Here is an 18,008-nt window from a genome sequence, read left to right as displayed (position 1 = left end):
CCCGCCCCCATGAGACTGTTGTGCCTACCTGGTCCCGTAGTGACAGAAAACTCCCGCGAGGCATCTCAGCACATCGTACCACCCTTTTGGGGGGTTGACGAAACATCATTGATTAATTACTTTGTGGGGTGATGAAATTTTAAGCCTCTTATCGGGCACTAAGCAAACAAACGAAAGCTCTGGTGCGCGTCTTGTGTCATCAGTGGCGTACCGTGGCGGTGCGCCACTACCACACCGCCACCTCCTCGAAAGCTGACACCAACGAAGGTTTCTGAAGGAACACACCACAAAAATCAGGATCAGAGTACCACCAGTAACGATGGTTCAATAGACGGCGTCTTTAAGAACGCATTACAACCCACAAGGAGCGATGAGTCTAAAATGTTAAGTTTCCTTTTCAATTGCTTCACTTGCCACTCGCACGACGAAAAACATTGTACCAGCCTCGTCAACTCTCGGGCCCGGCGCTATGATCGTGGTAAATGTGCTTGACACGTTTGTCAGGGCGCAACGCCTAGACGAAGAAGGTAAAATCATCAATACCAGTGGAAATGGTACCCCATTTCCATCCCGGTAACGATCGCCGAAATTACCGACCCGGCGGGATTCGCGTTTCGGAGAAGGCTGATGAGTTTTCTGCCCCGACCTGCCAAAGTGTCAACCGATGCTTTGGGGGGATGGGTTGGGCGCGCGAACATATTATGATTAATGGACTGGAAATACTTCGTCGCTAAACTCGTTTCTTGCTCTGTGATGGGTTTCTTTCTCTTCGATATTCTATTTGGGCGATATCCTTCTCCGGGAGGGTTTTTCTAGGTTATGAGGTTGCTTGGTTTCCAAAAACTGTTACGTCTCTGGAGATTTCGTGTTTCAACTCGCTGTGTGTTCGATTTCTAAAGAAATACGAAGTAATTTATTCTTAAATAGAAATGTTAAATGATCATTATTACAGCTAGAAGAATGACCGTTTCTAAGGCATCTTGGAAGTATTTTTTAAACCATAAAACTAAAATTGTTTCCTTGATTGCAACATTTTGATACGAATCAATTTTTAGACCCATTGGTCCTCTAATTCAATTGCAAGATAATTATTTTTTTTTCAATAAATATGTCTATTCCCTATGCCCGAAACCGCTCCAATTCTGTCGCAATGCTTCCCGAGGGTCAATTAGAGCAGGAATGTCTCTACGATAAATTTACATTCCAACTAAAATCAGTACATGTGTTCACGATGCCCTGACTAGCTTTGTGTGGGCATTTTAATACACTGCCATCCCGATCCGATTGGACGCCCGCCATAAAGCACCGGCACCGTTGATTAGGCGGCGAAATCCTACACGCAACTTAACCGACACTGGTTCGACACAATATGCTTATGGGTGTGTGAAATTCGCATGTTTGGCAAAGGCCACCAGTAACGCTGGTCCAGCTGTGCGATGCGTCTGTAAACACTATTGCCATTCACGCTCAGTGTGGCACTGCAATTAATACGCACAATGCGTACAACTGTAACAGTCCACTCCGCGAGGCACGGGTTGAAATCGAGGGAAATTGAGTCCTCTAACTATCCGCTCCTGAAGCATTCCCGCAGAAACGCAACCCCCCATGGAAGCGGATTCTACCGACCTACTCAATTTCAGTCGAGTCGAGTTCGCACTGGACTAACTGAAGTGTTAAATTTTGTACATCATCGGTTTCGAACATAAGCTCATGATCACTATCCATTCGCGCGCCCGCCATCCCCCTTGTTTCTTTGTCCTCAAGCCGATGGTAAATACAAAACGTGTTCGTCCCTTGGGATGAAAACTTTTTTTATACCCCTCCATCAGTTGGCGTGTTGCCCATCGGCCGTTTTGTGCGTGAGAAATATTTTCTCACATTTACAGCTCACTCCCAGCTCCCCCAAATCGTGCACGTACTTTAGCCAACAATCCGCTTTTTCGCGCAGCGCCATCACTCGCTCGCTGTGTCCCAAAGCGGAGTGCAAATAAAATATTAAATTTAATTAAATTAGGAAGCAAATAAAATGAAACTCAAATATGTTTTCAAACCGAGCGCCAACGCTATCCATACGCTTCGTCACCTCGATTTTGGGGTTGTTCTCTCCCCATTTTGCTTCCTTTTTTTTTGTTGCTGCTTGCACCGAGCAGTGGATGACTCTTCTAAATGAAAACACGTGTCCTTTCCCGGCAGTGGAAACGCAAAGCCACCATCAACAACAACAACAACGACGAATTCCCCACCGCAGGGAAAAGAAATTGAATAAACAATAACGGTTACAGATCCAGTTGTGCTCGGGGTGGTAGAGCAATAAAGCGTTTGCCATATTTTTTATCGACTTCATATTCGTTCTCCATAAACATGTTCTACAGCGGATTCGCGCGGCAGTTCCGGGCAGGCGGCCGAGAGGCATTGGCAAACATGGCAAACATCTAAAGCATCGACACACACTTGTAAACCGGCCGCGCCGTGCACTCGTGTTTGTTTTTATTCAAACAAGTACAGTTTTTATTCTGACCTTACTTGTTTTATTGTCCGTGTTTCCAAATTCTTTGCTTCTTTTTTTGTTTGCTTCCGGTTTACGGTTTCACATGATAATCCTGATGCGCGTCCGTCGATATAAGGGTTGCGCGTGTATGCTGGTGTTTCGCCGGTACGAAAAAGTAATAGAGCCGTGAGAGGCGAGCTCCATCCTTCCCAGGCACAGCATATCTATCCCACAATGTGCAGTGTGTTGGAAATTATTGCGCGTAATTTTATTATTCATCCTTTCGACCGACACATAAAACGAGACGGAATGCTCGAAACGGCTTTCCTGTACCGTGCGCGTAACGGGCTCCAGTTTTCGCATTTCCCGCTCCCTAACACAGCAGCCACTTCGGTAAGGGCGTTGGGGCGGTTCGAAAGGGAGCGAACGCGGGGTTAATTGTTACCATGCGACCCGCGTCCAACTGTGAACCCCACTGTGGGGCCCCACCGACGGCTGGGGAGGAAAACAAAAATAACTCCCGTTCGCTCCGACCCAACTCCAGCTTTGGTTATTATGGTAGGTTTGAATTTATAGTCACGCTTGATTAATCTTCCACCATACGTTATCGCTTCGTCATGCCCGGCACATGTACGCTACATGGTTACGTGTGTTCGGGGGAAAAATATTTTGCTTTATACGTTTCACGCATCCTCATATCCATTTCATTACAAGTGTTTTTTTTTTTCGGGCATTTCTTTACGCTTTCCGCGCCCCGAATGGCGGATAGTAAGCCAGCGAATAAAAAGCCATTTATCCTCGGAGGAAAACGAATGGTTTCCGACCCAAACTGACAGCAATAAAATCGTCCAAAATCTAAATGGTTAAGGCGCCGTTGACCATAAAACACAATCGCATTTGTACAGGCTTTCAATTGTGACAGTTTATTAAAGCCACTAATTTCGGTGACAATTACGCCCGGTTCGTTGGTAAAGGAGGCGCCCGGTACTTCACACAACAAAGTACCATGCGTCTCCATCGTGAGGTTGCAGTTGCAATAATCACAAATCACATTGCAAAATATAACAATAAAAAACGATTTTTAACTGTTATTTATACTTTATTATTTTAAAACTAGTGGGCGTATTTATATTTGCTTTTTTTTCTTGCTCCCACGGCCAAATAATCTGCTACTACCGGTTCCGATACAACTACGTCAATGTCAACAGACACATACCGCACATAAATCTGTTACAACAGTTTCCCTCTTCATGCCGGGCGAGTTAAATCATAAAACAGAATCCAATAAAAACAAATCTTTCATTGTCAAATGTAATGTTTCCGCTAATCAATCATATTTCGCTATCGTCACAGCTGACAGTAAAATTCGGAGCGAAAACATAAAAAACAGCCCTCTTCCTACGTGTGGCACGAGAGCATGATGATCTTCCCTTCGTAACAACCCACGGAACAAAAAAAAAACACTGCACCATTCCGAGCAGCTGCGATTCCATGATGAACTGCGAGGCCAGCGATACAACCGAACCGAAAGCGTTGTCTGTTTTTCGTTAGTTATTTTGCGCCTTTCGTTTGCCCTTTTTTCTATAACTGTTCCACCACCAACCTAGGCGCCGCAGTCCGAGGCGGCACTTTTCGTTCGCCTGCGAACCGTTCCGCGCCGCGAAGTTCGAAGATGAATCGGTATCGGAAATTGACTGATAAGCGACAGTGCCGTTCGCTCCTCCCCGGCGTCGATTCGATCGGGCCGCAACGCCGGTACCGTTTGCTGACAAGGAAATGTAAATTTAAATTATTCACTCACTTTCCTTCCTTCCGGCGTACAGCAGGCTACGTTACTGTACGCCTTAAAATTTCCCCCGGGGAGGAAAATTGTGAAGAAACCAAAACTCGAACGAACCGCATCCATTCGGTAGCGTGTAGCTGCTGTAGTCCAACAAGACCTGTCGATTTTTCCCTTCCAATCGATCAACTTCGGTACGGAAATTTGCCCGCAAGCAAGCGGGCCAGCAGCATCCACGAGTCGTGTACAAACAGCCAGCCGTCCGCGCCGCAATGCCAATTTGATCGCCCAGCATTCTCTTACGATTTCTCAATTTTGATCATCATCCCTACAGTCTGCCTCCTTACAATACAACGCTTTTCGCCCGTAACATAACGGAGCTACTTACAAAGAAAACACACCAGAAATATATCGAGCTCAATTTATAAGCACGGCCCTCCCCCTTGGGGGCTGAAATGAAGCTGATGCATCCCACGCACACACACAGGACGCCAGCAGTTAATAAGCCACAGACCGCTACCCAGACAACACCACCCCGGAAGGAAATCGGTTTTGACAGCGACGATTGACAGTAGCTATTAGCTTTCCTCCCTTCGTTCTTGTGCGGTGGGCGGCGAACGGTACGGCGTACGCTGCATCGCTACAGCCTACGGTTCGACTTGGGCAGCCCACTGGATGGGCTTGGAACGGGATTTCCATCACTTCATGGAAATGAAATGGTACAAACAATTAAACGCACAGATAGTGGTACGCATCCCAAATTGATGCCGGCAGTTCGTGTGAACCGACCACGTGTTACAGCATTCATTCACATGCAGGATCTGTTCGTGACAGTTGATCATTAGTTAGCGCAAAGAGATCGAAAGTGATGAGATGAGATTCTTTTCATATCTTGTGTTCTTCAACCGGAGGGAAACGGTTGGCATCGCAATCAAATGTTGCATCAACTCACACGCTTTTCATGTGTACAGTAATTGGTTGAAAAGTGTTTAAGAAAGAAGGCTAAAAAAATCAAACATACACCACTAACACCTCCTCGTCAACCTGCTGAGTTTGATGTTAACCTACCAAGAGCACCACTTCTTACATTTACTCAGTAAATATTCATTCCGTCCTATTACCAGACAAACAATCAACAATGCATCAATCTCGTACCAAAACATCCCGTTGACGTTGTTTTCGTAAGCGAACGGACAGTTTTACCACGAACCACGTGGCACTACTCAACAGTTAAACCATTAAAAGCGACTAGGAAAAAAAACTCCTGCTTCTCTGCTCATGTCAGTTTTAATTCGCCGCTCTCTGCTTCTTCCCGAACCGAAGCCCAGTCGTTCGACGAAGAACCATTTCCGGTGCAGCATACATTTGGCAGATGAGAAACTTTACCAGACAGCTCTCCGTGCGTTACAGCAGTGAAATGCACTTATTCATTCAGTTTTCGGCACCAAAACACCGCCAAAGTGTGGTGCAACGGGTTTGTGCCCCCATGAAATTTTCATGCAACTAATTTCAACAATTGTTCCTTTCCAATGCTTCCCTGCGCATAATGGGATTAGTAAAGTTTGCTTTCTTTTCCTTGCGCTCGTGATCGTCCCGCCGACACAAGAGGGATAGCAAGTTAACCCGATGAAGCTTGCCGGCAGACAGGCAGCGTCAAGCGTATAAGTGTCAATTATAAAAACTTATTCCTTACCCAGAGACGCGGTTGAGCTGAACTTCCTCATCGGCAAACTTCATGAAGCTGATCTGCTGCAAACATATACTGTAAGACGCAGACGCAGAAGGTAGCCGATCTTTTAGCTATTGTTTGCAACCTGTCGATTGCAATTAAATTGATCGTGATTTTCACATGCTTACATGCTGTTCAGTTTACAGCAATTCTTGGTTCAATTGGCTTTAAAAAGACAAGAGAGAAAAATATTTACCGGAGAAAAAACACTCGGTTTTCATCACTCAAACCTTCTTAGGGTGCAGCGACATTGCTACACTTCGGGTTAGACATTAGCAAAACCCTTCGCGACATCATTGTTGAGACAAGAACCCGAAGAGCGAGAAGATTTATGAATGTGTCATAATTTGTCCACCGCCGGTTTTGTCCTCCCGTACATCCGGACGCCCGCCCGGCCCGTTGAACAGGCTTTATGAAGGCACAGGATTAGTATGTAGAATGTTTGATGAAGGAAAAACGCCATTTATCCCTCTGAGCGGCAATTATTAATTAGCAGCAGAGACGTGAATAGATTTTCTTTTACCTAATGGGAAGATAAAATGTCTTGAAAATGAGCCACTATTACAGCAGAGCCTTTGTTGAGGTGTTTTCCGCTTATTTAAATTAAAGAGACACAAGCGTCTATATGTGATAAAGCGCTTCTTATTCATCGAAAAGTTCCTCGAAACTTTAGTTGCTAAATTATCATTATCTATCTTTTGTTTCCCATAAAATGTACAAGCCATTAGAACAACTCTTCTGATATATGACTGACTGAACTATGCCGGCACCTCACCACACATTGCTTTAGCGATTGTTAACACACTCGTTACCCGGCCGTTCCTGGTGCGGTTTCATGCTGGATGGGGAAACTTTGAATTACAATCCTCCAAATGGCCCCCATTTTGGCCGAACAAATCGATAGCAGCTGCTGCTTGGTACATTCCTTCCCAGGTGCGTTAGCAAATTCACCGACAGCGCCCATCCGATCGTACCATCCGCTAAACATGTTTCACTAAACCGTCCCAAAAGAGTGCGAGAAACCTTTGGCGAGGTAATTCTATTACCACCCCAGAAAACTAGCAAATAATAAATCATCGAACTATGTTGATTGCGTATTACACCCCGATACGGTAGGGGAAGCGACCAAGAAGGAGCAATGGAGTTGTTTCATACACAACAAACACACACGACGCACCCAGCGCAACCGGGCGAAACTTTAGCCCATTTTCCAATGTGTCGATTATGCTCGTGGTGAAGTTGGTTAAAGTTGCTTCGAGCCTCGGAACGCATTCCCGTAGAAGGATTATGCGATGCTCTCGGTTCACGCCCGGTCCGTGGGGAGTTTCGGGGCCGCTGCACTGTAACACCGAAACACTCGTCGGCCCGCTGCCGAAAACTAAACACATATCTCATAATTTATTTTCATTTCATTTCGATTCACTTAGGAGATTTGGGATTTCGTGTTCACTTTCCTGCACAAAACGGGTGGCACAGTTGCGGTGTACTGTGGTAATGCCATAACCACAAGATCCGGACAAGTACGAACGTGTGGCGGCCATCGTAGCCGGTGGACGAGCGAGACAAAGCCTGCCGAGTAGGTCCAGTTTTTTTTCGTTTCGTCCTTCGCCCAGTCCGTTTGGCAGTGTTTGGAGCGTCCATATTGAATCTTCACCGTGGAGCACGATGACGGCCAGCTGACCGTTTTGCCCCCTGATCCAACCAAACCCCCGATTCCAACTGTGGCTATGGTTAGCATTCTTGTTCGTCGGGGTTTTTTTCCCCCGCTCTATTCTACCTTCTGGCACACACAGCCACCCACACAGAGACAGATAACCGGTAGCGTACAGCACGGGGGGATAATGTTTCGTTTGTCGAACTTACCTTGCCACTGGTCGCTGCTACTGGTTGCTTCAAGCGATACGGCGATGGTGGAAAACGGAATGCAGAGGAAAAACCTCGCGCGCACAATATTCGACAGTTCGTAGGCAAACAATTTTCGCTACCATCGGTAACATCGCTCGGTACTTTGGCCCGGTCGATCCGAAACGCTCGAACCCTGAACCGACCGGGAACGCTTGCGAGAATCACGGAGAAGCAGGCCGCTGTTGAAGGCCGCGCGGTGAAGAGCAGATTGGATACATTTATCGCTGCTCAGCATCGCACACAGCGCTGTTTTCGGTGGCAGCATCGAACGAAGGATATGGAAACGGAACCCACCACACCACCGGAAGGTTTTTAATCTATCTGCGAAAAAGTTGGATCGTTTGCCCCGCACCATACCATCCGGTGTTTTGTGGCGCGGCGTTCTCACACACCACACCGGCCAGGGGAAGGCTTGTTGGCCGCGCCCTTTTCCGGTCTATTTTTAGAACTGTATTTTTGTCAGCCGCAGGACATGGCTCGGTGCGGGCGAGTAGCAGTGATAACAGCTCGAGCGTGGTGAAAGTAGTACAAACATTTTTCTTCGACAAGTGGTTAAATTCGTGGTGCAGTATGGGTTATATTTTTGTGAGTAAGTCGCAATGGATCGCGAGATCCTGGAGACCAAATCCGCACGAAATTATTGAAAATAATTCTTCTTTAGTTTACAGGAAAAATCGTATAAAATCTAAAAATTATTAGAAAAATCTGTAAAGAAAACTCCAGCCAAGTATACTAATAGCAGCATACGAATCGATAAATCCTTCTCCAGCAGTAAGCACGTTTACCGCGATTCTTAATCGTAGTTGCTATTGTACATCAAACTCCATTAGTAAGCCATTGTATTTTGCGCAAAGCCAATTGCTAACACAACAACGACAAAACAATAACCGAACTAGGAAAAAAACATCCCTGCGCCAAAACATCCAAAATCCATCCCACCAACAGTTCGGACTTGCACAATTACTCCTTGGAGTTGGACTTCGGTTTCGGAAATATTTCACGCCACGGTACGGAAATCAATAGGCAATAGGCCGATAACGATTGATAAAACACGAAATTGGGTTTGCATTGTCGATCGATCGTAGGATAGTTCCCCGTTCGCTTTTCGGCCCCGTACAACAACCAACCGAGTGAACGATTCTACTGTGCCTTCTGAACACCGTACGCTGACCGGAAACTAAGCCGGTCGGTACCTCTTTTTTTTTGGGGGGAATCGGTTGATTGATGATGTTATCTTTTCGTGACGATCGCCATCTTCGAAAAATGTGTCGCCTACGGTACGGCGATTGATGGTCAAGAACGGTGCTTCACGTTTACCCATCGACTGACTGACGGTTCACCGTAATCAACTCACGGGACTGACTACAGTGCCAAGTGACTGACGGCCTGGCAGTCTGGTCTGGTGGTACCAGGTGTGGGAAAAAATGCAAAACAAAAAACCCGTACCCACACACAATTCACACGAATTCCCGGAAACCAGCTGGGATTTTTATCTTCCAAGCCGGGAACGAATTGGTTCGCGCTTTCTCGGTCAAAGTCGGCCATGCGACCGGTTTTAGCAAATAGGGGCCGGCCGGCCACCCATTGTTTACCTAACGTCTCACCAAAAGAGGATTTGCCGTTCGGAACCGGCGCTCCGGCGCTTGAAATTGAAACCACAGTTTTCGGCCAACAGCTCTTGCCGAGCACTGTTTGGAGATGGTAGAGTTTACGTCCGTTTCAAGGGATAGCAAAAAAAAAAATCGGGACGAAACAGCCGAACATACATAATAAACACCCATTTGCTTACCCATCCATAACGTGGAGCGAGGCTACCGAATACTACTACCACACACATTGAGATTTGCATGTGTCCGAGTGTGTATGTGTGGCAATATTCGAAAGACAAACGGTGACGGAAGTGCTGTATACAGTACCCCATTACTTCTTCTGCAAACAGCGTCGTCCAGCGACGTCCTGCACCTACTATCGTAAGGACGTCAACGGTGACGACGAATGGATGGATGGCGTCAAAAGGGTGGCCACCACCACCAGCAACAACAATAACACATGCACCACGAAGCAGTGCAGCAATGGCAAGCAAAACACAATCAAAGACAAATCCTTCAATGTCCACGTGCGGGTCCCAATTTTTCTCGCTCACTCTCTCTCTCTCGATCCTTTTTGGCAGATTGTCCCGTACCGCAGTTCGGTTGCCATTGTTTCCTCACTTTTCCGAGCTGAATAATGAATGTACACATCCATGAATATTTGATGCTACACTCCTTTTAATGCTACCGATTCGCATTTCGCAGTCCATTTTCAACTGGCTCATCATCCGCTTCTCCCTCTGAACCCCCAGGACCTGCATCTTGAGAGTGGAAAGCACCAACCGAAAAACAGAAAAAGGTTCATTCGTACGGCGACCATTCATTTTGTTCGGTGACGAACACAAGTTTCCTACCGAGCTTAGTAGCATCACCGTAAAGCGGGTGGAGTCGGAACGCGCGCACGGTAGTATGTGAAAAATCTGGCACCAGTGCCGTCCCAAATGTCCGTTTTTGGTCTTTTGTACATAAATTTGCATTTTTATTTATCTTACCCAACACACCTTACCTGGTCGGTTGAGGGGCTTTCACACTACGATTTGCTATTTATGAGCCAAATTTTAATTACTTCTTTGCGTAACTGGCATTGGAAGGCTTTCTGCCAGGAAACGACGTGCGACGTGCATACTTTCAATCGATAAACCATAAAGTAGGCGTACGCCTCCTTTCTCTAGTTGGACCTTAGTAGCCCAACCACAAAAGCACACACACACAAGAGAAAAGAGAAGAAAAAACTCACCTCACCAAACAACCCAATATGGCGCACCGAAAAGCACCTTAAAGCACCGGGAGGCAAAAGGGTGGCAAAAATGAAACAAAACCAAGCATGTGCAAACAATCCGTTTTCCGTAGAACAATGGGCATTGAAATCTCACGACAGAATTCGCCACCAGGAGAGGGGGGAATAAAAATTGCAGCCCTCCCCTTTTCACAGACCCATCCTGTTGTCCGTTTGAAGCAGCAGCAGCAGCAGCAGCAGTAAACAAACAAATTGAATCAACAAGCCCTTCGCTTGAAACCAGATTAAAACTAACTATTAGCCGGTTTTGTACACACACACAGAGAGAAGTGTTCGAGCATGGGAACTTGCTTAGGGGTACGGTTCGGTCCCCAGTTCCCACAAATATTCCTCCCTTTTGCAGGCGAGAAGCATATATGTGATGCATGTGCATGGAGACGAGCTTGCCAGCTGGTCGCGAATAGAGATGTTTTCAGTACGCCCCGTCCCACGGGCAACGATGGTAAACTAAGCGATAGGCTTATAAACTTCCGGTACTTTGGGGAATTTTCCACCTCGGTTGGGCGATGTTTTTGTTTTGCTGCTCCAGATGACCAAATATTGCGCCAACTGATTCGACATACTGGTTCGGTTTTCACAATCGAACCGTTGCAGCGTTTTGCCTGGAAGCGGGTTTTCGGTTGTTCTAGTTCGAGCAGGGAGTTTGTACAATTTTAATTCGACCTAGAGGTATGAGGTTTTTTTTTCTTTGGTTTCGAAATTGCTGTTATCGTTTTTAGGCTGAAGGCAATTTAACAAATTTTGTACAATACATTAGCCTGCATGTAGGTTTTTTTGTGAAGTTTTTCCATACATTTTCCCCAAAACAGTATTTTAAAATAAGAATCTTTAAAACAAAACGTGGTCGAAAATCTGTCGTGTCTCCTATACCTTGTGGCTTTAACGATGTTCACAAGCATCGACGCAGCATCGGTGCTTAAGCTTGTCTCAAACCAATATCCCAATGTACCGCTCCTAGATAACTTATGTTGATGTTCCTTTCTATCTCTCTCTCTCTACTTCAAGGTAAGTGGACCAACAACGTCTTCCGCATGTCAGCAGCTCCCGGGATGTCGTATACCTGCGCACACTACAAGCTAGCAAAAGGATTTACTTGACCGTGTATAGATCCGTAGCGTAGCTGTGAACCATTGCCATCTTAGATGATACACCCACTTGCGCCCCGTAGGTGTGGAGCACTAAGTGAAATATGATACCGAGCAAATATCCTGCGGTCGTATTTTGATTAGAAAGATGCTACCCCAAAACGACACGCAAGAAAATTGGTCCCCGGTCGGTATATGCTACACACCGCAAACCGCCACCGCCACCACCGCCATGGTCGGACCATGGTCCGAAAACCCCCCGGAACATAATGCCTCACTAACGCGAACATACGCAGTGACCGGGTCCGGCGGTCAGATTAACACCGACTCGTCGCTCCCAATAATGATGTTCCAAGTAATGGTCGTAATCATGGGACATTATTATCCTCGCATCGTTACGTCCAAAGTTAAGCCAGAGCTGATCCTTGATGACACACGCTTCACTGAGCAGATCCCGCCCATGGATTTCACATTTTTTTGTCCCTCCTGCGTCGCAATCCTCGCTTATCCCTCCCCAGCTTTCCGCTCTCCCGTGCGTGCGCTGGCACGGTCATCCACTAGAGCCAACACAAACGATCCGGATGGAAATCAGCTTTGTAATCGTCTTTGAATGCGTGACCTCAATGCCGACGTCCCTTGCGGGGACGAATGGTACGAATGGAGGAAATCCCGGGCAAACCCGGGGTTGAGATCACCAGGGGACGGGGACGGGGAAGAAGAAAAAAAAACCACACAGATCACCCGGAATGTGTCCGACCGATAGGGGAGAGAAAAAAAAGGAAATAATGGAGCAAGAGAAGCGAAGTTGAGAAGATTTTGTTTGCGGAACTTTTACCACACGCCACGCCACGCCACAAGTGCTCGTTCCTGCACGTGGTCCGACCGGTGCTCCGTCGGAAACATTTTGCAATTCAAACTTTGACTCCCGTGTCCCGTGTCCTGCGGGCGTTCTAAGCCTCGGCTATGCGAACGGAACACGCATTGAAAAGGCGCGCGCGCACACTCACACACCGGGAAGTTCCGAGTGGCACCAGTACTGGACACCCTGCTGCCCAGGGTTTTTTTTTCTTCCTGGCATACTTCGTAGATCGTAAGCCGTCGATTGCGTTTGGGACACGTGGTCGTTAGTTTACCTTCCGGGGCGGATACTGAGCATAAAAAAATGGAGTCAGTGAGACAGCGAAGGAAAAACGGCAAACAAACACACACACACTTACCACCCGTCGGGGTCCGGTTTATAAACGAAAAAAGGTTGTCACGTTCATCCGCCTAACCGGTTGCATTTTGCCTGTGGGCAGACCCGCAACCGGGACATTCAAGTGAAATCTTTTATTATCTTTCCACTTTCCATCCGCATGGGCAAAGTTTTGCGCGACCGCGAGAATCCCTGATTTTAGCAAACAGTGTGGTCGGGAAAAAGCGTGTTTGGAAGGTTTTTCAATTCATTTGAACAGATTTCCTGCCCCACGAGAAGAATGCATCGGGGCGAAGGATTTCAAATGTCAAAGGTGCGTCCTTGTGCCGTATTCCGCCCGTACGAACCTTCGTGAAACCCGGGCGCTAGTCTCTCGGTAAAGCAACAGTTTCAGCAGCTCGTTAAATCGTGTGCCATTCAACCAGTGACGCCAGGGTACACACGGACGGTGGGATTGTGGTTTCCCCTTTTTGGCGACCGGCATTCATTCACCTGGCAGCATTTGCAAAAGGTTAATGACGAACAAATCGTACTCGGTGGCGTGAAAATGTGCAGCCACATAGTCGTGCCTAGCTTCCTGTCGACCGGGCACTTGGCAACGGTGGCTAAACATGAATGAGGAGGAAATCGTAATGTCTACGTGTGGGTTCCCGCATCCTGTTTCTCCGGTGTGGCTGGCGAGTTTGAGCACATTTCAAACGGTGCGGTATATAGATCAACCCATCGACCGATCACATCCACCCTTTTCCCTCGGACCATCCGAGAACACATTGTTGCATCTGGACCCGGTCCGGTCGGCCTTTCTTCTTCTTGTACTTGCTCGGCCATATCCTGGGCGGAACTTTTGAAAGGCACCACAATTACGATTATTGTTAGCGGTGGTGCATCTGGAGCAACGGTACAGCGCACTCCTGCACAGATGCCTCAACACTGGATGGGTTAGTTTACACACTTCCATTGCATACATTGTATCGAACCCGACAGCCAGTGTTGACTGTTGCAATTGTACGAAAGGTCATCCAACAACACCAGACCAGTCCGGAGGATACGGATCTATCGAGCTAGAAAATAAATGAATCCAAAGTCTGTTTGTGTATGGTATGTGCCGGTTCCTGATTCTTACCATGAAATAGCTTTCGATAACAGTGCTCTTAGCAAGAGGAAGAACTCATTCCTAATTTTAGACGGATTGAATCCGTGTTTTAGCTGATTGTACAATTATTTAACTTTTACCACAATCCGTTTACTGCTAATTGTGCTACCCTGCGTACAGCCGCCGCGGTTTCTAGCCGCAGTCAGATTCATGCAAGATTTAGCATACTAATTCAATGCCGTTTCGCCTAATGATGCTTGATTTCTGCACCGCGGCGCGCACTGTTCGGCTATCGGTCGGGCGCTCTGATGAGCGTTCATTTGAATGGTGGCGGTAAGGCATTAAGAAGCCATATTTAATTCCATCAATTATGCTCAAGTACCGACCCACGCCTAGACTCTGGGCTTCCACCCTAGCTCACGCCGAAACCTTGACGATATCTTAACGATGGAACTAACACCCGTACGCAGCGATCGTGATGCTGGGAGATGATTCCAGATGCCACGATTTCTTGCTCATGATGTTCTTTCTTTGGTAGAAGTTTTTCCTGTTTTCTTTTTTTTATTTCCGCAACATCCTATCCTAATCACCTGTGAATGGGGCCCATTCATTTCAGTTCGCATGCTAGCATGGGGTTAGGAGGGCACGCAGCCGCAGCCTGGAGATCCTTCCTAGAAACCACCACCACCGCCACTCCATTTATCGATTTACCAACCATCATTATCTTTAATGGTGCACATTTCATCGAAACGAAAGTGAAAAACCGCAGCGAACCGACCACGGGCTCGGTACGCACACGCCCGGCCCGATCTTGGCTTACCGTGGACAAATAGCAACTGAACCAGCCAGGTTCAACCACCAGCCGAACGCCGGTTAACCCAACGACCGACGTACGTACGTACGTACCGAGCCCAAGACGGAACGGAACGACCAGACCCGGGCACTTGCGGCAGACATGATACGAAAATTGATACTCCTTTCAATCCTCATTATCATACCGAACGGAAAAAGAACACCGGGCAGGCAGGCAGTGGGTTAAAAAACGAGGGGCCGGGGATGGAAGGCTGGCAAAACCTTCCCCACACTGATGAACCACCGACCGTGTGGAATGGGTGACGGTACACTTCCGCCGTCCCGTAAGCCATCGTTCGACCGTTGTCTTCCTGGCGGCGGGGTATCGTTTGCGGTGCTACGCTACTTGGCGAGCGTAGAAGGAACGCGCGGTCGTTTGTGTGCGTCTTTTGCACGGGGCTTTTTTACCCGTATCGCGACCGGATTCTTCCGAAAAGGTTTCCCCCTACCTAGCCGTTCGACCTTCTGTCAAACGGACACTTGAATTATGCTGAGATTTAGCCCGAGACTGCTCCCGCACCTGCGAGCTCCAGTAGGCGCGAAGGGAATCAACATCGATCGTCTGTCCCTTTCGATGAAAAAAAGGGACGCACTTTAGGCCGTCGAGTGTCTACTTCAGCTAACGGGAGGGACAAGAGATCAAAAAGAAAAAGGTTGCTTCTCCAGCACCGTTTGGGATGCCCGCTGGCACAGCTCGAGCTGCCATTGAGTCGAGTGGCGGGTTAACCGGTGAGGCCATTCAATGCGAAACGCGCACACAAACCCCGGTCACTCCGGACAGGTACGAGCGCAGTAAATAAGTTATGATTTCATTCAGACTGATAAACATAAAAATAAATTATAATGCATATAATGGGGTTGGCGATAGGACGTCCGATGCCGAAGGTCGTCCCGTGGTCAAATGGGTTGGGGGATGCCGCATCCTGCCGGCGGTTACGCGAATGGGCTAAGTGAGTGCCTCGAAGGATCGCTACTAGACTGGAGCCTTCTTACCGTGAAGAGATTATCGACGGATTTGTGCTCGAGTGCGAAGCGTTACGAGATAGATTACACTAAAGGTACAATCGAGCGAGGTTTTTTCGTTTTGTTGAAGGAAAGGATTGGCTTCTAGAGGCTGCCGCTTCTTCGTACGTGGTCCAATCCGGACATGGTGTAGTTGTTGCGGTGGTGTAATTTCAGCACAAACCACGCTATCCATTTTGCCGCTATCGATAAATGCACTTTCATTAAGCCTAATTGTGATAGCGTCATCATTCCGCTGCGAAACGGAGAAAATGCACCGTATATTCATGCTTTCCATCAGATATGCACCTACAGCGGGCGAAGTCCGTCCCGCCCCACGGCCGCTCCCATGCCGCGAGTTTCGCATGCAAACTCAGCCGTTCCGTTGAATTATTCATACCGAAACTCGGGCGGCACAAGCACAACCCCGAGCACGCAAATCGTTTCCCGTTATCACCGACATTCCCGGGCGCATTTGAATAACTGTCTGCGATATGAAAACTTTTCGGCTCATCCCAAGCGTCCCCTCCACCAGCGGTATAACCGAACCGATAAAACACCCTTGTTTCTTCCAGCCATGCCATCCATTTGCAGCTAAGAACACACAGTACACGCAGCCACTCGAAACGATCCCGACGATCCTGGAGTTGAATTCAGTGTTTTTCTCTTCTTCTTCGGTTGGTAGGGAAGGAATTTGCCCACTTCCACCATCAACCCGTACGCTTATCCAACCGCACCAACCGCGTTTGTGTGCCATTGAAGCCCTTCCTTTTCAACTCCGAGCGGTTGGGTACTGCTTGAAATGACAACCGCTTTCATTTGAATAAAAATTTGCTACTCTTGTCATTTCCCCTGCACGTCCTGAAGTTGCAGCATCCGGAACTCATCATCATCGGGCTTTGAATCGGCTCTTGTCGCCCACGGCACCCCGGTTATCGAACCGGGGTGAGGAAACGTGAGAGTGGTCGAGAGTGCAAAAAGGCTACCGAAATGACGCCATAACTCCGAATGGTGAAATTTCGCCTTTCCCGGGTAATTGAATTAATTTATCGGTACATTTTTCTACATCATGTACACCGACCCCTGACGTTCGGGTCGAGTGATCCGACTGCCGCATGTCGTAATCCCGCAGGATGTCAGTTCAGCTCGGGCGGTTTCGGCTGCGAAAATCCAGTTCCACAGCGTGCGTGCGAAGGGCAAGCGCGGGTTGCAATTACCGCCTGTATCGCGACCGAACGCGTCATCATAGACGGAGGTGTAGCAAAAAAACACACGCACACCCAACGCATTTACAAAGAATAGGCAAAATCTTGCCGGAACAGGAAGCCGTCACAACTGTGACATCTCCCACCAGAGATCGTGGAAGGTGAGAGCTTGCTGACGGTGTTGATGGTAGGAAGGAGCAAAGAAAGATTACATTATCTGATAACAGCGAAATGATCGGCCAACGAGTAATGTGTGGAAAGGGACCACACACAAAAAAGTGCTCCCAAGCACAACAAGAAGGAGGCAAGGCAAGGCAAGGCAAAAAAAAACCATCTCCAAGGAACCAACGCCAACGAATGCGATCCTAAAAGCAGGGCCAAAGTAAAAGCATTTGCCAGCCGGTCCGGACGGATCAAAAGTTAATAGGATGACATTTACATATTATGCTCCGGCAGCCGGTGTTCGTCTGTTGTCATCCCAGTTTTCCGTTTTTTTATTCTGTGCCCTCACCACCAAGGATTGCTCACGTCATCGAGTGCTCGCGAATTAAAATTTTCATCCCAGCCCCTGGAACGCGTTCCCGGTCTCTGTAGCTTGCTCTTGCAAGGGTGTCTCTAGAACCGGGGGGGTGTGAGAGTCAGGTAACGATGAATTTCATCGGGCCGTGCAGCTCAGTCACAATGTACACTCAGGACACAGTAAAGCGACCAACTGTCGTGCTGTCTTGTCCTTCCGGATCCCACACCGACACCGAGCCAGGACTGTCATCGCGCGTGTGATGTTCGTC

General features: G+C 47.7%; 1 protein-coding gene across 8 annotated transcripts in view; it reads left to right on the top strand.

The window, feature by feature from the left end:
• Positions 1-18,008, top strand: part of LOC118508440 (cytoplasmic polyadenylation element-binding protein 4-like) — a 193,326-nt gene that overhangs the window by 136,831 nt on the left and 38,487 nt on the right. The window lies entirely within an intron of this gene.

Source organism: Anopheles stephensi, chromosome 2, assembly GCF_013141755.1.
Source record: "Anopheles stephensi strain Indian chromosome 2, UCI_ANSTEP_V1.0, whole genome shotgun sequence".
NCBI classification, from domain to species: Eukaryota; Metazoa; Arthropoda; class Insecta; order Diptera; family Culicidae; genus Anopheles; species Anopheles stephensi.
Note: the sequence above shows the minus strand (reverse complement) of the source record. Positions and strands in the feature narration are given on the sequence as shown.